Source organism: Lathyrus oleraceus, chromosome 4 (assembly GCF_024323335.1).
Source record: "Lathyrus oleraceus cultivar Zhongwan6 chromosome 4, CAAS_Psat_ZW6_1.0, whole genome shotgun sequence".
NCBI classification, from domain to species: Eukaryota; Viridiplantae; Streptophyta; class Magnoliopsida; order Fabales; family Fabaceae; genus Lathyrus; species Lathyrus oleraceus.
In genome coordinates this window covers 313,883,010-313,906,812 of record NC_066582.1, presented here as the reverse complement: position 1 = coordinate 313,906,812, position 23,803 = coordinate 313,883,010, and positions in this window count along the sequence as shown.

Genomic DNA, 23,803 nt, shown 5'->3' with positions numbered 1-23,803 from the left:
GAACAAGAAGGAGTTTAGAAAGTGGTCTCTTCAAAGTTCTCTTTAGCATTTATAGCATTCTAAAGGCCCAATGCCTAGTTGCTCTTTGACTCCAAATTTGCATAGGGAAAGTCCTAAAGTCTAAGTCCATTTGTCCATTTCTTTGCATTTGGTCCACAACAATCAAAACAAAACACAAGCACAATGATATATACACAATTATGTGCTCAAGTGAGTAAAAGGCAAATTCCATTAACATAAACATGTGCTTAAATGAGCAAAGGGAAAAGCAAATGAATAATATGTACAAGAATAATAAAATTGCATAAATGTAAAGAGCAAGAAGTAAATGTTAATAGTTAATTGTTAATGTTAGTAGTTAGTGTGCCATAAGGCAAATTTAGCGCTATGTTAAGCAATCGTAATTGGACTTATGTAGAAGTCACAACTATCTGAGGCCGGTCAATAATAATGTAGGCAAAAACACAAGTTAGAGGTCTTGATTAGTGAATCAAACTCCAACAACTTGCCATGCCAAAAGAAAAGATGAGAAATGATCTTGTATTGATTTAGATTCTTTGCATGATTTAGGAAGTAATCTGTCCTTAATGCAAAGTCATTCACTTGATCCATGATCAAGATGAATTAGATTTGAACCAAGGAAGATTCAAGCTCCATGTATCAATGCTAACCACCAATCATTAACTCATTGATAAAAAAGAAAAGAAGAAGAAGAAGAAGATGAAGAATATTAAAGTGCATTAATGGAAATGGTATGTATTAATCAACAAATGTTGACCAAAGATAGGGAAGATCAAGGTCAAACAATAGAAAACAGAAGCAAGATGAAGATTAGAAGTCAAGAAAACAAGTCAAATATTTTTGGCATTTTTAATATTAAAATAAAAATTGAATTAAAATAATAAAGAAAGGTCAAACTTAAAATTCACTTCAAATCAACTTTGAAAAGTCCAAGTGAATTATCCCAAGTTCAACAAGGTCAAACAAAGTTTGACAAAAAATTTCAGCATTTTTAGAAGTCATAAACTATTTTAAATCGATTAAAAATGCATAAAAATAACCTAATTGAATTAAAATCTCAAATCAATTAATAAATTGATGAGAATATTTTTCATAGATCTATCATCATTCAAAGAGGTTGGAAAAATATTTTTGTATTTTTTGAATATCAAAAACTATTTAAAATGAATTAAAAAATAACCAGGAAATAGAAAATTCATGAAAAATATCATATGATAAAATAAAAAATATTAAAAATCATTTTTAGAAACTAGAAATTAAAAGAGAAATAATGCAATTGGTCTCACATTTTTTGGACCAATAATGAAGGAGATATGAATTTTTGAAAATGAATTGGAATTAAAAAATCAAAAGAAAATGAAATCAGAAAATAAATAAAATGAAAAAAACACGGTGCGTTGGATGGAGCTCATTAAATGAGCTGGCAGATCACATGGATCAGACATGCTAGCCTACCAAACAATCCAGTCAATGCTATCACACCTAGCCATTAATTAGGTCATAACATTGAAGGGCCTAGATCAAATCTGGAAATTGAAATGCACGACTGTGATTCAATCTGGAGACCAGACGGTGGCCAGCGCCACAGTCTTTTCCGACTAGCTCTGGCGAAGGTCCTAATTTACAGAGAAATAAATGTTAACTAAAACGCGTGATCCAGGTACCAAACGAAAGGTGGAGTGATGTACATCACTCCTGTACCAACCAAATTTACTCTAGATTCCTATTGAGAAAGAAATCAGAGGTTGAATTTCATGGAGTTCTACTGAAACTTGTTGGATTTTGAAAATTCAAAGCATGAAATGATTGCCTCAATGAAGAGGACTTCAGACAACACAACAACAATAAGAAACAGGCAACATATGAGTTTATTCGAAGAATTTAAAATCAGAAGTGAACCTCTGATTTGCAGAGCTTGGGTTCACAATTCCTTGGTGCTAAAGCTTGCAGTTCACTCTATGGATGAAGGAGAAGAAGGCTAAGGAACTTTAGATCTGAAATTTCAATCAAGGTAATCAAAATTCAGATTTGAAATTTGAGAGAAAAGTGAGATAGTTCCTTTGGTGTGAGGGTGGGATTTCAGTTGCACACCAAAGGAAATTCTTTTTGTCCAACATAGGTTGCATCTTGTTCAAGAAAAAAACTTAAAATCCATACAAGGTCATTCTTCTTTTTCTTTTGGCATGACAAGTTGTAGGAGCTTGGCTTACTAGTCATGATCTCTAACTTGTGTTTATTTGCCTATAGTTTTATTGACCGGCCTCAGATAGGTGTGACTACTACATTAGTTCACTTACAATTGCTTAACATAGCGCTAAATTGCCTTATGGCACACTAACACTAACTACTAATCACTAACTTTTAATTCAAGCATTTAATTCTTGCAATTTACTTTAATGCAATTTGCTCATTTGAGCTCATGTTTATGTTTATGCAATTTTCCTTTTGCTCACATGAGCACATTATTGTGTATATACTATTGTCTTGTGTTTATTTTGTTTTGTTTGTGTGAACCAATGCAAAAGGGAGAAAGGACTTAGAATTAGGACCTTACCTATGCTAAATGGAGTTCAAGAGCAACTAGGCCTCATGCCTTTAGAATGCTAAATATGTTGAATAGCAACTAGGCCTCATGCCTTTAGAATGCTTAATCTTGAAGTTGAATTGAAAGGACCCCTATTCTAAACTCACTCTTGTCCATTCTTTCTATTGCATTGTGGAACTTTTTTATTTGTTTGTTCTTGTGTAATAGGGATCCCAAACTTGAGCTAATTAGAAAGCCATTGTCATGAGCATCTAAGTTGAGAGAGACAAGTCCACATTGGAGGATCTTAGGAGCTTGATTGAATATTTGCTTGATTGCTTGAGTTAATTGCTTATTGCTTGCTAAGTCCAAAGGAAAGGAGAAACATGGATCATCTTTATGATCTCAAGAAAGGAACTCCAAGGGTTTTATTTCGCGTCTCTCATATTTGCATGTCTAAGACCTAGCCCTTCTCTTCTTCTCTCCACTCTAACCCAAGCCAAACTTCTTTTGTGCAAACATTGACATTGTTTTCAAAATTAAAAACCTAGGCACTATGCCTTTGATTTTTTAAAACTCTTTTCATAACACTTATTTTGAATTGAACCTTAAGTCAACTTTTACTTCCTTTTGTGAATACTCCTAATTTGGTAAATCCAACTCACTTCAAATTCTTTTGTGTTTCCAATGACCACTTTTGTTAAAAGCTTTTCATAAACATGAGCTATTAGGTTTGAGTGAGTTTTCTCCCTTTGATAACAAAAGACCTTAAGGCTTTTGAACAATCAATTCACCAACTTTATTTGAGATTTTTACCCCGAAATACGAGGTTTTGATCCTACCTTTGTGATGGTACGTAGGCAATGGGTTTATCCATTCAAAAAAACAAAATTGTAAATAATTTCTATATTCTTTTCTCATCTCCCCAATCATGTTTGCACAAATATTTTCGCAAATACCAACCTACCATACAACATTTGTAAAAAGGGCTCCCTAAGAGTACTAAGGATGTTTTGGGTGCTTAAAACCTTCCCATTGCATAACCAACCCCCTTACCCAGATCTCTGACATTTTTATTAGTTTATTATTTGATAAAACTTCTCGGTTTTTTTTCGCTTTCTAACCTTTCCTTTGGATAAATAGAAGTGCGGTGGCGACTCGAATTGTATGATTTACTTTTGATTTAGTCAATAAATCTAAAGGTAATGAATACCCCGCTACAGTGTGTGATATGTTTTAGGAGCTTGGTTTTTTGTACCATGTCTCTAACATGCATTAACACCAATATTTCTATTTCCCAGCTTTAGATAGTTGTGACTTCTGCATAAGTCCAATTACGATTGCATAACATATAACTAAGTTTGTCCCAAAAAGGCATAGCATTCTTGTAAGTGAGATTGTAAGTCTCTCATTCTTCAAGGCATTGTGTGAAGACTTAACATTTTTTCCATTTGTGATAGCTAGTGGCATACTTGATGATTTATCCAAGTTGGAGCCTTTCTCATAGATGATGTCTTGGTTTAGGTCTTCACACTTATGAATCAATGGTTGAGTGTTCTCCAAGGAATGACTTAAACAATTAAGACTCCTTAACTAACATTGCACTAATTTCCTTTTTTTTTGCTTTACTTTTATGTCATTTACTTAATGCAATTTAAATATTAGTACCTTTATCACTCATTGTCATTTACATTTAATGCAAGATGTTTATGTTTCAGTCATATTCACTTTGCTAACTTGAGCCATATCATTTGTGCTTGTATATATTGTGTGTTTGTGATGTTGTATTTTTTGTGGTATTAGGACCTTAAAATACCTAATAACAGTAAAAACCCTAAAAAATATGTTGGTGGATTGTTGGATCTTTGCCCCTTGAACTTGATATGAACTATTGGACTTAGATGTATGCAACATTCCCATGCTTTGAAGGACTTGGCCAATGCCATTATTTTGAGATTAAGATATCTTTGACAATGTCTTTCATCTGATGCAAACCTTGAGTGCTCTTGTTTCATCTGTTACTTTGTCTCTGTGCTTGATTGTTATACTGTTATTAGTTTTGATATCTGATGATTATTTTGGTGAGTTTGCCAAGGAATATTTCATCTGATACATTTGAATATATTGAAGACCGCTTGTTATTGGAGTGCTTGCTTGGTTATTATGGATATCTTTATTTGATGCCTTGGACTTCATATGATTTGCTTGGATGTTTTCTTATGTTTATTGCTTGCTCAAAAATCCAAAGGAAATGGGTTTCTATATGACATTCTTGTCTTGTGGATTGCTTCCCATTGGTAAGATCTTTTAAACTCTTAACTCTTAAATTTTTGTCTAGGGTAGTCTCTTCATCTCCTCCCTTTTTTCTTAAAATTTAAAATCCCTCCCTCCTTTTAAAAACCTTCTTTGCTTTTGTTTTCAACTTAGACATGTTTAAATAAGTAGAAACTTTGGCCTTATGCCATTGATTTTCAAAACTTTTTCTTAATCAAACTTGTGAATAAATTTTTTCATATTTACCCTAATTTCAAAAGACAAAAAGAATTAACAACTTCATTTAAATCATTTGGCCTTCTTTGTTCCCTTTTCCTTTTAAACCTTTGTTAAAATACATCCACCAACTTCTTTGAAATTTTTACCACGAACTACGGGGTTTTGATCCTCATTTTTATGTTGGCACGTAGGAATACGACTGAATGTCTTGTCATATCAAACACAAAAATATAATGAAGGAGTTCTTTTCTCACACCCCCATTATATTTTTATCAAACATCTTTTCAACTAAAACACTTGCACACAAAAAAGGGTTCCCTAAGAGTACCTAGGAAACTTTGGATGCTAATACTTTCCATATGTGTAACCACCCCCCTTACCTGTAATTTCTAACATTTTATTAGTTTTGATTTGAAAACTTATTATCTTTGGGTTTTGTTCGTACTTTCCCCTTTCCTTTGGAAACAATAAAAGTTCGGTGGCGACTCTAATTTTTTCTATGACGTTGGTTTTATCCATAGCTAGATGGTCACGAATGCATCGCTATAAAGTTGACTGAATTTGAATGGTGCCAGACCAGATATGATCAGTTGAATTTGATTGAAGAGAATAGATTAGATGTCATGTGTCATGGTCAGTTATATCAGCAGACAATGAATAAAGCTTTTGATAAGAAGGTCAAGACTCGTGTGTTCAGAGAAGATGACCTCGTGCTCAAGAAGATTCTATCTTTCAAACATGACGCTAGGGGAAAATGAACCCATAATTATGAAGGCCAAAATATTGTTAAGAGAGCCTTTCCAGGCAATGCATTGATTCTTACAACTATGGATGGTGAAGAGTTCACACGTCTTGTGAACGTCGATGCAGTCAAGAAATACTTCGCCTAAATATGTAAAGAATAACTCGTTAAGTTGAAAACCCAAAAGGGCGACTTAGGCAAAAATGAGAGTCTGAGTAGATTGAAAACCGAAAAGGGTGGTCCACGCAAAATTTAGAGACATAAAACGAAAATATTTATCCTGGTAGATTAAGTACCCCACCTCGGGGCAACCTAGGAAAAATTAGGAATTATGGCCAGTAATTGCATCCACCTGGTCCTGATCTTTAAAGCAGTTTTGAACACTCATTTGGTTCTGATTCATCATTCTCAGCCGAAGACAAGAACATAGTGGATTTTAATGTTTGTAGGTAGAGTAGTGGTCATTATATTCAATTTACCCCTTTTTCCATGTAAATTACCATTTTCAAAACTTTGTAAAGATCCATGAAGTCCCGCCATTCACGACCTACCATTCTATTAAATAAAGTTGAGCTTTTACCCAATTGTTCTTATTCTTATTTATTTCTGTTTTAAAATTGAAGTTTTTTATGAAAATAATTTTGAAAATAAATAAATCCATGAATAATCTTTTTTCTTAAATAATAAAGCATTTACTTTAAGAACAATAGATTTCTAAAAGGAATGTCAACAACAATCTAAGAACGGTAAAGGCTTGATGAGTGAATCATTGTTGTCTTTCCCAAGCAATTGGTTGGTGATTTTACCTCCTCAATAGTTCACCATTCATCCCCGGTAGAGTTGATGGGTGGCTCCCCATGTAATTCATCATTTATCTCCAGTATAGATGATGTGTTGTTCTCTTTATAGTTTATCATTTGTCCCCAACCTAGGATTTATGATCTTCATTTACATTTGTGTCTATGAATGAACCTTAGATCTCCGTAGAACCTTTATTTGGTTTTCAGATCCCGAGCACCTTTATTTGGTTGTTGCATAGTCATTGCAGTTTCTCCCCTACGTGAGTTTTTAGAGTCGGTTAGTTTGTTTTGGCATTTTGGAATTGATTTATTTCTCAATATCCAAAAAGAGGATGAATGCAGCTTTCCTTTTGAGGAATTTGTTGCTGATTTCTATACTCGTGTGGCCTTTGATTTTTCTTGGCAGATTGTGTATCCCTAATGAAGCCCCACGTAGTTTATTTTTGATGGAATCCATAGTAGGTAGTCTGGTTCCCCTGTACTCAGAGTTTTTACCTCTTGTTATGACTTGCGTCCCTAGTGGAATTCCATCTTCTGAAAGAAGATTTCTTCCTTCAGGCAATATTTGATTCTGAGCAGTATTGATGATGTCCCCTACATGATTGTCTCCCATTTGATAGGGTGTTGACTTGAAATTCCCTGCAGTGTTGACTTGTTGCTTTGAAAAGTATATATATATTGGTTGATCCTTCTTCTCCTCAGCATATTGGTTGATATTCTCACCAGTTCTTTCGTCCCCTGCGAAGTTGGCAGCTGTATTTTTTCTCCTCTCCTAGAGAGTTTGGGCTTTAAGCAAGATCTTCGTTAATCTTGGCTTATACCCTAGCTTTATCTCCTCCTCTTTTGAGAGTTGAGTTTCCCTGTAGTGTTGACTTGTTGCTTTGATAAGTATATATATATATATATATATATATATATATATATATATATATATATATATATATATATATATATATATATATATATATATATATATATCGTCTCCTTAGAATGCTGTGTTTTTAGCAATGTTTGGTTGGATCCATGTTCTTCATGCCTTTCCCCAACCAAAGTAGAATTTATATTGTAGTTAGGGTTTTATATCCTTGCTGACTTTTTTTATCCCTATCAGGTTTTCTAGTTGGTGTTCCCATCTTGTTGAGATTAACCGAGTATCTAGTTGTGATGATTTAGATCTTCATGTTTGTATCCTTTGTGCTTGTTTGTCAGCATGATCATATACATATGCATGCATATACATGTATAAACATAACATCAGATATTTTGATTGTGCATTTTTGTCACATAGACCATTTTTTGATCCCCTTATTTAGTGATATTATTTGACCATGCAAATTTGGGGTGTTTGTCCTCCTTCAATTGTAGAGTGTCATCCCCCTGAGCAGAAAGAGTTTATCCTTTCTCCTTCCCCACTGAGTTATTTCCTCGTGGATGGTTGTTATTTCTGTTTCCTCCCAGTTCATTATATGCATGGAACCACTCCCATTGAGTTATATCCTCATTGGGTTGAGTCTTGTTTGACTGTTTCTTTCTAGTTCTTACCTAGATCGATATTTTGGTCTCCAAGAGTTTATTACCCAATAACTGGTAATATCCTTCTTGTCGTGGAGTACATTACCTATGTTAATTTACCTAGTAACTGGTAAAAGGTAATTTACTTCTTTGATGTTCTCGAGCGGATTCGTTTTTCGTCTCCCCATCAAGTATATCCTTGATATGTTCATCTTAACCGGCGACTGATATTCTTCCTATCTGGTTTTCTACCCAGTAAAAGGTAGTTGTAAATCCTTCTTTCCCTAGAGACTCTATCAATGATATGTTCACTTTAATCGGTTTCCTGGTATTCTGCCATGTAAAAAGGTAGTTGTAATTCCTATTTGTGGTATTCTTCCCAGTAAATAATAGATATAAATCTTATTCTCCCCTCTGATTCTGTCCTTGATATGTTCACTTTAACATGTGACTTATATTCTCTATTTTGGTCTTCTTCCCAGTAAAAAGGTAGTTGTAATTCCTATTTTCCCAGGCAGTCTATCCTTGATATGTTCATCTTAACAGGTAACAAATATTCTTCCCTTGAGTTTATCCTGATATGTTCACTCTAAGTGATGACGGATACTCTCTCTTTGGTCTTCTACCCAGTAACAGGTAGTTGTAAATCCTACTCTTTTGATGGTCTATCCTTGATATGTTTACCATAACCAGTAACAGATATTCTTCCTTAGTCCTTAGGTAGTTTATCCTCAATATGTTCATCGTAACCATTGACAAATATTCTTTCCTTTGAGTTTATCCTTGATATGTTCACTTTAACCCGTGATGGATACTCTCTCTTTGGTCTTCTACCCAGTAAAAAGGTAGTTGTAATTCCTATTTGGTTTCCTTTTCCCAGTAGGTTATTCTTACCCAGTAACCGGTAATGAATTTTCCTCTTTTTTTTAGCGAGTCATCCTTGATATGTTTACCGAAACCAGTAACGGATGTTCCTCTATCCAAGTGTATTATCTGTCTACCAGTAACCGGTAGTATATAATATCTCTTTTACTCTTATGTTGAAGTTTTTTCTTCCCCAGTTGAGTATGGGTTCATATTTCTTTGTGAAATCGAATTTCCTTTGTTGAGTATTTCAGCATTTTTCTGATCTACTCTCTTCCCCTAAAGATTTATTTTTCCCCTGCAATCTAGTCATTCCATTAATTGATTTTCATGGAAATCCCCTCGCGTCTCCAATAGTTTTGTAGCTCGAAGCCGGACCTACGCATAGCTTTTTTCTTTATCCCTAGAGTCTTCCCCGCAAAGATTATATTTGCATTGATTTCATCTGCATCATGAGGTCTCTTCGGGACCAAATTTTTTTTCTTGATGTTGTCATTTAAGTCCATTCTTCCGAGTTGATATGAAGATTTTAACCTTCACATCCTCAACTAGAATGTCCTTAAATAGGGGCAGCTGTAAGACCCCAATTTTGACCCTAAGATCCCTCATGATATCTCATCATTTTCATTAGCTTTGGGATCATACATTGGTATCCTCATCACACCTCATTCATTAGGTTTTCATTGGGAGAGATCACTAATCACTTTGGGTTGTATCATACTTTGTGTTTATTTGTTTAATAACCAAAATACCAAAAACATGTTTAGTATAGTTTCATTTCTTTTGTAGGTAGTGTGTGCATCCATTTGTGCCTTATCAAGTTCATATCTAGGGTTTGAGACCCTCAATGCAAGAATATCAATCAATATATGGATCCCCATGTTCTTTATTTGTCATTTTGATCAAGAATTCATCAATAGTTTGAAGCTTGTTTGCCTCATAAGCCCTAATTCATCTGGGTATCTTATGTGCCTTCCTCAACAAGTTTCTTCAACAATTGGTAAAATATTTCAAGGTATACTTCATTAAACGTCATCTCAATAATGTATGATCCTCCATGAACCCCAAAGATCAAAGTAACTTCAAGTTTGCAAGTTGGTTCAAACAGGTTGACCAGAGAAAGTCAACTAGTCAAATATGGGGTTCCCTAGACCCTATCTCCTATAATGTTTTTCATATGAAAATGATTCCAAGAGAAAATTTACTATTTATGATATTACAAACAATTTAAATGTTGGCATCAAGAGCTAATTTTGTTTGGAAAGTCATTTTTTATGGTGAAAGATTATAGGTCATTTTGTATGTGCCCTAGATAGAAAGTCAACTTCCGAGAACCCTAACTTGCTCAATTTTTAAGATATGAAAGCCATTAAAGTTTCATGATTAAATTCAAGATGTCTTGTACAACGTTTATTCTTTGAGAAATGTCATATTCTACTTTCAAGGTTCTAGGAACATGATGGAAGGTGATTTGTCAAAGTACTTTATTAATTCCACAATGTGGGCACGATATGGGATTAACTTCTCGTCACGGGTTTCTAATTCACCTTTGACTTGGCAGCTCACCAAGGCTGAGTCTCCATACACTTCAAGGATCTTGATTTAGGTGTAAATTGAAGCTTTAATACCCAAGATACATGCTTCATACTCTACAATGTCGTTGGTACATTCAAAACCCAATGTTGCTGTGAGAGGAGTATACCCACCATTGGGATTCATCAACACAACTCCCACACCGTGCCCCATGCAATTGGAGGAACCATCAAACATCATCTTCTACTGAAAGCATGGCTCAGGACCTTCATCTGGGCTTGGAGTTTCACAATCTTTCACCAACATAATGTCTTCATCTGGGAAATTAGACTTCAATGGCCCATAGTCTTCAACAGGATGATTAGCGAGGTAGTTAGACATAACTCTTCCTTTGATAGATTTTTGGGTAACGTATTGGATGTCATATTCATATGACAACATGTGCCAACAGGAAAGTCTTCCAATCATAGCATGTTCTTTTTTGGGTTACATATTGGATGTCATATTCAGATGACAACATGTGCCAATAGGCTGATCAACAAAGTAGTAAATGGCATGTTTCTTTTCTAATTTCATCATGTTGACCTAGTACACAACCCATGGATCCTTCAAGCACAGTCAAATGCATGAAGAGAGGCAATTTGTGACCCCCAATGTTTGTGTCTAAACTGGGCATATCTTGATACGACCATGCAAACACATCTGCATATTCTTGTAGAAGCTTGACCAATCTTTCTTGGACCTCTTTCTTTGCTTCCTCGGTGCCAAGGTGGATTGTCTCTACCTACTCTTGATGTGGTTGAAGTTTTGTGCACTCGTACTTAACCAATCTTGCCAGTTCGTCGGGAACATCACGATCTTCCTCGCCCTTTTCTTTAGCTTGGTAGATGGGTGAATCAAAGTTAGTAGTGAAAGTAAAGTCAATAGATTCAAAAGTGTTTTCTTTTATTCTACATGTTTGTATGATTTTATTTTATTAAAAGTGAAAAAAAACAAAGGAATGCAAGAGGAAAATGATTTTTATTTTAGCAGTTTTGAAAGATTTCCATTTTCCTTTAAAAGTTAAAGAGAAAGAGCAGTAAATAAACAAATAGGAATTTAATAAAATGCTTTAATTCATATAATCTTGAAAATGCAAAGGTGGCCCTACAAAATAGTCCAATATCTTTGGGTATAGCTATGGAATTTTGAATACAACAAAGAAAAACAACAAATCTATTTGACAATGGAAACATCTCTAGGATTTCAATCGCCTTACAATTGTTAAAAGCCACATCACACTGGTACACCATGTTTCTTAAATCTTCATCTTCAAGATCTTCATCAATAGTATTGAATTGATATCCAACGCTGACAAAATAACCCATAATATTTCACCATAAAAAATGACTTTGCAAGAAAAACTAGCTCTTGACCTAAACATGAAAGTTGTTTGGAATGTCATTTAGAGTAACTTTGATCTTGGAATAATTTTCATATGATAAAAATTGTAGGAGATAGGGTCTAGGGAACCCTAGTTTTGACTAGTTCAATTCCTCTGGTCAACCACCAATAACCAACTTGCTGACTTGATATTTTCTTGGCCTTCGAGACTCATGGAGGATCATATATGCATAAGATGATGAAATTTGAAGTATACCTTGAGATATTTGATCGATTATTGAATGAACTTGTTGAAGAAGTCACACAAGATACCTAGATAAATTAGGGTTTCTAAGGCAAACCAACTCCAAACTCTTCATGATTTCTTGATCCAAATATCATGTGAAGAATATGGGGATCCATATATGATACTTAGATCCATAGTAAACCATTTCTTGATTAAGGTCCTTGCATTAAGGCTCTTAAACCCTAGATATGAGTTTGATAGAGCATAGGTGAGCATACATACTACCTACAAAAGGAGTTAAACTATACAATGACATATTTTTGGTATTATGGTTAGTAAATAAAGAAAAATGGAAGTATGATACAATAAAATGTGCTTGGTGATCTCTCCCAATGCAAACCAAATTAATTATGGGTAAGGAGGATGCCAAGGTATGATCCTAATGTTAATGCATATGATGAGAATATCATGAGGGATCTTAGGGTCAAAATTGGGGTCTTACAGCTGCCCCTATTTAAGGACGTTCTAGCTGAGGAGATAAAGGTTAAAATTTTCGCATCGACTCAGTAGAATGGACTTAAATAACAACATATAGAAACAAATTTTGGTCCCTAAGAGTCCTCATGATGCATATGGTATGAATGTTAAAATAATCTATGTGGGGAAAATGTTGCCACAAATGAAAAGAATCTAGAGAGACCGAAAGTCCGCAGGAATATAATGCATTCCATAAGGAAAACTCACTAGGGAGACAGAGACTCTAGGGGATAAAAAGGTCGTGTGTAGGCCAGACTACGACTTTAAAACTGCTGGGGGACTCGAGGGATTCCATTAAAATAAATCAATGGAAAGACTCAGTCGGGGAATAAATGGAACATCTGTAGGGGAAACAGGTAGATCAGATCAAAGCTGAAATACTCGAACAAAATAGGAAATGGCGATCTCACTGAGGAAATAAGCACTCAAACTCAACTGGGGAAGAAATGATCTTCAACACAGGAGTAACAGAAGTATATTATCCACTACCGGTTACTGGTTAAGAAGCTAACATAATCTGTCAGAGAGGACATCCGTTACCGGTTAAGGTAAACGTATCAAGGATGACTCGCTGAGGAAAGAACCAAATCAAATAGGTCTTACAACTATCGGTATTGGGAAGAAGACCACAAAGAAAGAGAATATCCATCACCGACTAAGGTGAACATATCAAGGAAAGACTCAAAGGGAAGAATATCCATCATCGATTAAGATGAACATATCAAGGATAGACTCACCTGGGGACATTAGGAAGAAGATTCGTTACTGGTTAGGATAAACATATCAAGGATAAAATGCCTGAAAAAGTAGGAATTATATCTATCGGCTACTGGATAGAATACCGAAAAGAGAATATATGTCATCGATTAAGATGATAATATCAAGGTAAGATTCCGAGGGGACAAACAGGAAATCCATCTATCAGTTACTGGATAGAATACCAAAAAGAGAATGTCCGTCATCGTTTAAGATGAACATACCAATGATAGACTCCACGAAAGGGGAAGCAGGATTTACAACTACCGGTTACTGGGCAGAAGACCGCAAAGAAAAGGAAATTTATCATCGATTAGGATGAACATATGAAGGATTAACCTTCTGGGGAACAAAATAGGGATTACAACTACCTTTTTACTAGGTAGGATATCAAAACGAGAATATCTGTCATCGGTTAAAATGAACATATCAAGGATAGACTCAGAAGGGAAAGAGTATCTGTCATCGGTTAAGATGAACATATCAAGGATAAACTCAGATAGGAAAGAGTATCCATCATCGGTTAAGATGAACATATCAAGGATAAACTTCCTGGGAGACGTAAAAACGAATCCGCTGGGGAGAAAAAGGTTACTTTTCCTGGGTGTTGGGGCAGAAGTAAAATACTTGCAAATTGAGAAGAATATTACCAGTTATTGGGTAATAGACTCTCAGGGGACCGAAAGCATCTATTTAGGTAAGATCTAGAAAGAGACGGCCAATCAAAGACTCAACCCAATAAGGATATAATGCAAGGGGAGTGATTCCCTCCAGACGCTCAACTAGGGAGGAAACTGAAAAAATGATCATCCACGAGGAAGTAACTCAGTGGGGAATGAGAAAGTTTAAATTCTTTCTACTTAAGGGGCTGACACTCTATAATTGAAAGAGGACAGACACACCAAATTTACGTGGGGAGGAAAGGATACCACCATAGTAGAGCAACAGAGAAATAGTGAATCACAACATGCATTATTAATGCAATGATGAAATCTTTGAATGTATATATATATATATATATATATATATATATATATATATATATATATATATATATATATATATATATATATATATATATATATATATATATATATATATATATATATATATATATATATATATATATATATATATATATATATATATATGATGATTATGCTGACAAACCAATCACAAAGGATACAAATGTCACTGGTCTGCATCACCAATACAATACTCATGAAATCCTTACAAGAGTGAAGCATCTGCTGGAGAGAAAGGGTTATGAAGGATTAATGAGATCCATCTATCTCAAAGGCTTAACCCTGGATGGGGAAAAGGAAAAGGTTTACCCAAAATCTTCACCATCCACTCGGCGGGGAATTTTATGTCAATACCATATAAAATGGGAGACAACCTTGCAAAGGATTGAAAATATTGCTCAAGAATCAGGGCTAAACGGGGTCAGGGACAACTCCGTTGGCGACTTGAGGGAAACAAAATTCACTGAATCTATGTAACCTGCTGCGATAATGCGCCTATAACTTGAGGGAGGCAATTACAAACTCATTCGGGGAAACCAACAAAACTCGGCTGGAGATATTGAAATGCTGATGCGGAAGAAACACAAATCACACCAACTGCTTAGGGAAAACCAATAATGCTTCGCATTTTAGGGCTTACCTGTCCTCAGACCTGTGTGGGTATTCCTTAAATAAAATCGATTGCTCTTTAAAATATTAAATTCTTTTATTATTTAAGAAAACATGATTTTTTATTTGAAAACTTTAATTTCAAAATGATCACAATAAAATTTAATTCCATTTAGCTGAATAAATAAGACTAGAAACAATTAGATAAAAAACTCAACTTTATTTAATAGGATGGTAGTCTGTAAATGGCAAGACTCAATAGATCTTTACAGAAGTTGAAAAATGGTAATTTACATGGAAAAGGGCTACATTGAATACAATGATCAGTAATCCTTCTACCGCCTTCAATATCCATTGTGCTCTTGGCTTTGGCTGAAGATGAATCAGAACCAAATGTTGTGCTAAATAAAGTCTTAAAGACTAGAGATCAACAAGATGCAGTTACTTGCCATAATTCCTAATTTTTCCATAAATTTCCCAACGTGGGGTACTAAATTTATTGGGATAATTTTTATGTTATATGTCTCTAAATTTTGCTGGGATCTCCCTTTCCGGCTTTCAATCCACCAAGACGCTCATTTTTGCGTAAGTCTCCCTTTCGGGTTTCCAACTTAGCGAGTTGTTCTTTTCTTTTTAGGAAAAGTATTTCTTGAATGCATCATCATTCACAGGACAAGTGAACTCCTCACCACCCATAGTTGTAAGAATCGAAGCACCACTTGAAAAGGCTCTCTTAACAACATACGGGCCATCATAATTAGGAGTTAATTTTCCCCTAGAATCTGGTTTGAAATATAGAATTTTCTTGAGCACAAGGTCACCTTCTCTAAATACATGAGGTCTGACCTTCTTATCAAAAGCTTTCTTCATTCTCTGCTGGTATAACTAACCATGGCACATGGCAGTTAACCTATTCTCTTCGATCAAATTGAACTGGTTATACCTGGTTTGACACCATTCGGCTTCTGTAAACTTGGCTTCCATCAGCACACGCAATGATGGGATCTCAACCTCCAATGGGAGCACAACTTCCATGCCATAAACAAGTGAGAAAGGGGTTGCCCCTGTTGAGGTGCACATGGATGTATGGAACCCATGCAATGCAAATAGGAGCATCTCATGCCAATCCTTATATGTTACAACCATTTTCTGAATGATCTTCTTGATGTTCTTATTCATAGCTTCAATATTCCCATTCATCTTAGGTCTGTAAGTAGAAGAATTAGAATGTGCAATCTTGAAGTCTTTGCAAAGAGCTTCCACCATATTACCATTCAAGTTAGATCCATTATCAGTAATGATCTTACTTGGCACACCATACCAGCATATAATCTGATTCTTGATAAACCTTACAACAACTTTCTTGGTTACATTTTCATACGATGCCGCTTCAACCCACTTTTTGAAGTAATGAATAGCCACCTGAATGAAACTATGTTCGTTCGAAGCCTTGGGTTCAATCATGCCAATCATATCAATTCCCCACATGGAGAAGGGCCATGGAGAGGAAATTACATTTAATAGTGTCGAAGGAACATGAATATTATCATAATATATTTGACACCTATGGCATTTATTCATAAACTTGCAACAGTAAGGTTCCATTGTCAGTCAATAGTAACCTGCTCTCAACATCTTCTTAGCCATAGCATGTCCATTGGAGTGAGTACCAAAGGAAACTTCATGGACTTCAGTCATCAGCAGGTTTGCTTCGTGTTTATCCACGCATCTGAGTAAAATCATATCGAAATTTCTCTTGTAAAGTACATCACCATTCAGGTAAAAATTGCCAGCTAGTCTTCTCAAATTCTTCTTATCTTTCACAGATGCCCCAGGCGGGTAAATCTGACTTTGGAGGAAACACTTGATATCAAAATACCACGACTTTTCATCTTTGATCTCTTCAACAACAAACACATGTGTTGGCCTATCAAGACGCATCATAATCAAATTGGGAACTTCATTCCAATACTTCACGACGATCATTGAAGCCAACGTTGCTAGAGTATCTGTCATCCGGTTTTCATCTTGAGGGATATGATGAAACTCAACCTTTGTAAAGAAAGTTGAAATCCTCCTCGCATAGTCTCTATATGGTATTAAATTGGGCTGATTCGTCTCCCGTTCACCTTTGATCTGATACACAACCAAAGTTGAATCTCCATAGACGTCTAAATACTTGATTTTGAGATCAATGGCCTTTTCAAGCCCCATAATGCAAGATTCATACTCAACCATATTGTTTGTACACTTGAAAATCAATCTAGCTATAAACAAAAAATGTGTGCCTTGGGGAGTAATAATCATTGCCCCAATTCCATTGCCATATTGACTAATAGCTCCTTTAAATATCATGCCCCAATGGGAACCAGGCTCTGGCCCTTCTTCAAGGAATGGTTCATCACAATCTTTCATTTTTAGGTAGAAGATCTCTTCATCAGGAAATTCTTACTTCACTAACTGGTAAACTTCAATCGGTTGGTGAGCCAAACGGTCAGCCAAGACAATACCTTTGATATCTTTTTAAGATCGGTATTCAATATCGTACTCTGATAACAACATCTGCCAAGGGGAAATCCTCCCAGTTAAAGCAGGTTTATCAAAAATATACTTGATTGGATCCATTTTGGATATCAACCAAGTAGTATGATTCAACATATACTGATGCAGACACTTAGCAACCCAAGCCAATATGCAACAGGTCTTTTCAGGCATAGAATACCGAGTCTCATAGTCGGTGAAGTTCTTACTTAGGTAGTAAATAGCATATTCTTTCTTTCTAGTTTCATCTTGCTGACTGTAGCGGGGTTTTCATTACCTTTAGGTTTATTGATTAATCCAAAAGTAAACATACAATTCGAGTGGCCACCGCACTTTTATTTGTCCAAAGGAAAGGCTAAAAAGCGAACAAAAGCCAAGTAAGAAGTTTTATCAAATCAAAAACTAATAAAAATGTCAGAGATCTGGGTAAGGGGGTTAGTTATTAAATGGGAAGGTTTTATGCACCCAAAACATCCTTAGTACTCTAAGGGAACCCTTTTTGCAAATATGTGTTGTAGGTTGGTATTTGTGAAAATATGTGCAAAAGATTGGAGGGATGAGAAAAGAATAGACTATATTTACAATTCTGTTTGAATGGATGAACCCATTGCCTACGTACCATCACAAAGGTAGGATCAAAATATCGTAGTTCGGGGTAAAAATCTCAGAGATTGGTGAATTGATTTGATCAAAAGCCTTAACGTCTTTTGTTATCAAAGAGAGAAAACTCAACCTAAACAAACAATCCACCATGTGAGGAGAGTTCAACATACTAGTGAGGGGTTAACCCTATAATAACTATGGAAGACTTATAATCCAATCACTAAGGATAAGGTGAGGTTTACATCAACCACTATAATAACTCAAACCCATGACTAATGTTTATGAAAAGGTTTTAATAAAGGGTGGCCATTAGAACCACAAAATCAACTTGAAGTGAGTTGTATTTACAAGTTAAGTTATTTACAAAATGAAGTCAAAGTTGGATTAGCATTTATTCACAATGAGTATTGATGAAAATATTTTGAAAAAGTGAAATGCATAAGGCCTAGGTTTCTAGTTTGAAAACAATGTTAAAGTTAGAATTTTTTTTTGGCTTGGGTTAGAGTGAGGAGAAGAAGACAAGGGCTAGTCCTAAAGCATACAAAGATAAGAGAGAAGATAAAACCCTTGGAGTTCCTTTTCTTGAAATCATAAGGATGATTCAAGATACTCCTTTCCATTGCACTTAGCAATAACATAAGCAATCAAACAATTTAGACTTAAGCTCCTAGGATGTCCATTTGGCTTGTCTCACTTAACTTAGATACTCATGAGAATGGTCCTTCTTACTATCTCAAGATGGAATCCCTATCACACAAGAGCAAGCATCAAAAAGTTCACAACACAATAATAGGAATCGATAAAGAATAAGTTTTGGATTAGGAGTCCTTTGAATTCAACTTTGAGATTTAGCATTCTAAAGGCATGAGGCCTAGTTGCTCTTCAACCAATTTAGCATTCTAAAGGCATGAGGCCTAGTTGCTCTTGAACTCCTTTAAGCATAGGTAATTCCTAATTCTAAGTTCTTTCTCATTTTTGCATTGGGTTCACAAAAAAAAAAAGCAAAACCAACACAAGACAACAATATATTTATATACAATACTGAGCTCAAATGAGCAAAAGGAAAATGGCATAAACATAAAATATGTGCTCAAGTGAGCAAAATGAAAAGCAATACGAATAAATGAGAAAGAAGTAAATTGCATTAAAGTAAATTGCAATAAATTTAATGCTAAAATGAAAGTTAGTAATTAGTGAAGTTAGGTTAATTTGTCATAAGACAATTTAGCGCTATGTTAAGAAATCGTAAGTGGACTAATGTAGTAGTCACACCTATCTGAGGCCTGTCAATAAAACTATAGGCAAATAAACACATGTTAGAGATCATGACTAGTAAGCCAAGCTCCATAAACTTGCCATGCCAAAAGAAAAGAGGAAAGGCCTTGTATGGACTTTATGTTTTTTTGCTTGACCAAGAAGCAACCTATCTTAGACACAAAGCAACTCACTTGATCTTGGATCAAGTTGAGTTTGATTTGGATCAAAGAAGGTTAAACCTCTCATTTGTCAAGACCAACCATAAGACATTAACTCATTGGCCAAAATAAAAAAGAAAGAGATGAAGATGAAATGAATGAAAAGAGAAATCAAATATCAAACACAATTGGTCAAAAGTGAATCAAATCATCATCAATCAATGTCAAACAGAAGAGAAATTAAGGTTACAAGTCAACAAGTCAAACATATTTTTTGGGTATTTTTGAATATAAAAAAATGCTAAAAAAATGGACGAAATATGGTCAAACCTCAAATTTAATTCAAATCAACTTCAACAAGTCCAATTAAATTCTCATAGGTTTAACATGGTCAAACAAGCTTTGACAATTTTTTTCAATAATATTTGAAATCAGAAACTATTTAAAAACAATTAAAAATAATGAAAAATAACACAAATGAATTAAAATCTCAAATCAATTAAGAAATTAATGAGACTATTTTTCATTGACTTATCATGATCCATATGTGTTAAGAAAATATTTTTGGATTTTTCAAATATCAAAAAGTAATTAAAATGAAGTAAAAACTATTAAAAACCAAATAATTCACAAAAAATATTAAATGGAGTCACAAAATTAATTAATAATCAAAATATGAAATTAGGTTTTTCAAGAAATTTTTTGGCATTGGTCTCATATTTTTGTGAATTCAAATAAAATATTTATGAATTTTTTAAAATAAAAGGGGTTATCTGAAAATAAAAGAAAATAAGGAAAATTTAAAAAATGCACAGCTACATGATTGTCTCATTAATTGATGTGGTATTGATCTGAGGGTTCAGAGGCGCGGTCTCACGAAAGACCAAAGTCAAGCACGCTACATCTGGATTTAAAATAAGTCAATGCAAGCAAGGGCCTGGATTATAACGTTTCAGCATCATCCAATGGTTCCAAGGCTCCCACGTGGGGATGGTGGTGGAAACCACCATCTTCTCCGGCCAGACAACCAATTTCGGCCACCACGCGCATGAAATCAAACCTTAATAAAAATGAAAAAGGAAGGTATCAAAATGAAGCTGAGGTGATGTACATCACCCCTGTAACCATGGATCATTCTCAAAGTTCCTATTTAAAGAAAAACATGAGCTTGAAGATCATGGTGCTTGATCTAAAATGGCACGATTTGCAAAATTAAGACCACCACTGGCCTGCCTCATGCATGAGGGCTTCAGAAAACAGCACAAACCAAAGGAATTCACATTATATTTCAAGATCTGAATCAAAAAAGTTTGGTGATATACCTCTGAAATGGAGCTTCAAACAACACGAATTGTCCAAGCTCTTGATCCAATTTTGATCTGGAAGTGTGATAGTGATGCAAGGTTAAGGAATTATGCTTTCAAGTTCAACTAATGATGTTGAAATTCAAGCTTGAAAATGAAATAGAAAAACTGAAATTCCTTTGGTGAGGGTTTGGTTTTCAATTCAGCAACACTTCAGATCTCCTTGTGGTTGAAGAATGAAGCTCAAGGCACCTCTATTTATAACTGTATGTGATGTAATGCAATGCTTGGCTCGTGGGCATGGAATTTAAATTCCTCTTGCACGGGCCTGTACAGGCGCATGTGAGATCAAAGGTAAGTGAATTGGACGTGTAATTGGAGATGCATTTGCTTGCACATGAAGTTACAAAGTGAATTGCAAAAATGAACATAAACATTAAGCTCTTCGAAACTCACTCATGGAAAGTCCAAAAAGCTAATGTGAATAATGATTGGAAAGCCCTTGAAATAAGGAACAAAATTCATGTTGGGAAAAAATTCATTTTGAGTTTGGAAATTTATGAAAATTGGCTGTGAAGTTTTGGGTACAAAACATGTCTAGGTTCTCTTTTGAAAATTTTGTCAAATTTAAGCATCTTCAAGCCCTTCTGTTTTAATGATGCAAGCCTAAAATGGAAAAACCTCCAACATCAAAGTTGTAGATATTTTTAAGATTATCAATTTAGACTTAAATTTTGCATCATTTGGATTTTTCATGAGAAAGTTATGGGCTCTTGAAGTTGGACATTTTTCAAATTCAATGACTTTGGTCCAAAGTGACCTATAATGTTTTGTATTATCACATGTATTTCTTTTAGGATTATGAAATTTTGTACAACATAAAATTTGAATTATACATCTTAATCTTTCCAATTCAATTTTTCTCACCTCAAAATCATAAATATTAAAGACGTTAGGTCCTTGGGAAATTGACCTAAAATTAGGGTTTCAATCAAAATGACCTATAATGTTGTGAAATGAATGATGACCTTCCAAGTTTCAAGTGGATTTTTGATAAACATGAAAGTTGTTAATATGGTTCTGAATAACATTTTTTCTCTTGGGGTCATGTTCATTTGGTAAACACATCACAAGTTGTGTCTCAGTGATCCTCAGTTTAGTCAAATGACTTGACAGGTCAAGTTCTCAAGGCTAAACTTCAACTCTTGATGAATGAATTATTGAGGATACTCACATAGGCTCATATATGAATAAAATATTGAATGAAATAACTTCCCTAGATTTAATTTGATCATAGGTTGAGATTGCTTCATGAGCAAGGCATAGTCAATGCATAATTGAATTAGGGTTTCCTTGGGAAATAATCCTTAAGCCCTTTGGGTTATCTTGATCAAATTGGCAAATTGAGATGCTTGGGAGACATATATGATGATTAAGAGCTTTTTGGACCATTGTCATGCTTTTTCTCATCTTCATCTAGCCACTTCATTGAGCTTAGGAGCCTCCTAGGAGCAAGGGCACACATGATCACTTGAGCTTCAAAACAAATGAGTTAGTGACATATTATTGTGCTTTTGGTTAGTAAATAAAATAAGAAAAGAAATAATATACAATACAAGCATGCTTGGTGATATCAAAATAACTCACACAAGTCCCACGCCTAGGGTTAAGGAGCCAAACATGCTATGATCCTTGAGGCAATGCAATGAGCAATGATATGATGCCCTGAGGGATCTTAGACTCAAAATTAGGGTCTTAGAGATGCCCCTATTTAAGGTCATTCTAGCCGGAGATATGAAGGTTAAAATCTTCGTCTCGACGAGGTAGAATGGGCTTGAATAATAACAAAGAGACGAATTTTAGACTCTAAGAGACCTCATGATGCAAATGTATGTATGCAAAAATAAAATCTTCATGGTGAATAATTACCACGAAGGCAAAGAAATCAGGAGAAACTGAAAATTCATAGAAGTAACACACTCACTAGGGAGATAGAGACTCTGGGGAAAAATAAGGTAAAAATGCGTGAGTAGGTCACGACTAGAAAACTTGCTGGGAGGCACGAAGGGATTCCACTAAAATAAATCGATGGAAAGACTCGAGCTGACGCAAAGATGCATGTATTGGGGAATATGCCAATACATGAAAACTATCCACAAAGGATACTTCAGATAAAAAAATCCGGACTCAGACGGTGGACGTCCACAAAGGACTCAGCTGAGGAAGAAACAACGAGATATTATCGGTTACTGGGTAATAAGCTCAAAAGGGAGACATATTGTCAAATCACCGGTTACTGGGTGAGAGAAACAACATGCTCAGGGAGAAAGGATATCTAAGACCAGTATAAGGGTGAGAGATATCAATCATCCGAAACGTCTGAGGAGGACCCAAAAGGCACATCTCAACTCAGGAAAATCTGACTCCACGGGGGACAAAAAGTCATAATAGGAAGCAGATGGAAGGAAGGAACACCAGGGATACCAGTTACTAGGCATATAATAGGTTACCAACCAAGCATGAATTGGGAACATATCCAAAACACTCATCATCCGAAAGGAGGGCTGAAAAAGCAAACTCGACTTACAGGATGGACATTCGATTCCACAAGGAAATACGAAACTTACTAAACTAGGGAAGAAAAATACTTCGAATGAAGAGTGCATGAGATATATTATCTATTACCGTCATAACGTAGATAACATACTCGCATGGAAGATTATCCACAACCGGTTACTGGGTTAATAAAGGATAAATCGACCGAAAAGAAAGGACACCGGGACACCGGGTACTAGGTATAAAATGATGACCAATCAGAAGGAGAAACAATCATTACCAAACAAGGGTAAATGAAAGATGACTCGCCGGGGATAAATTGACGAGAGCAATTATCCAAGAGATATATCACCGGTTAC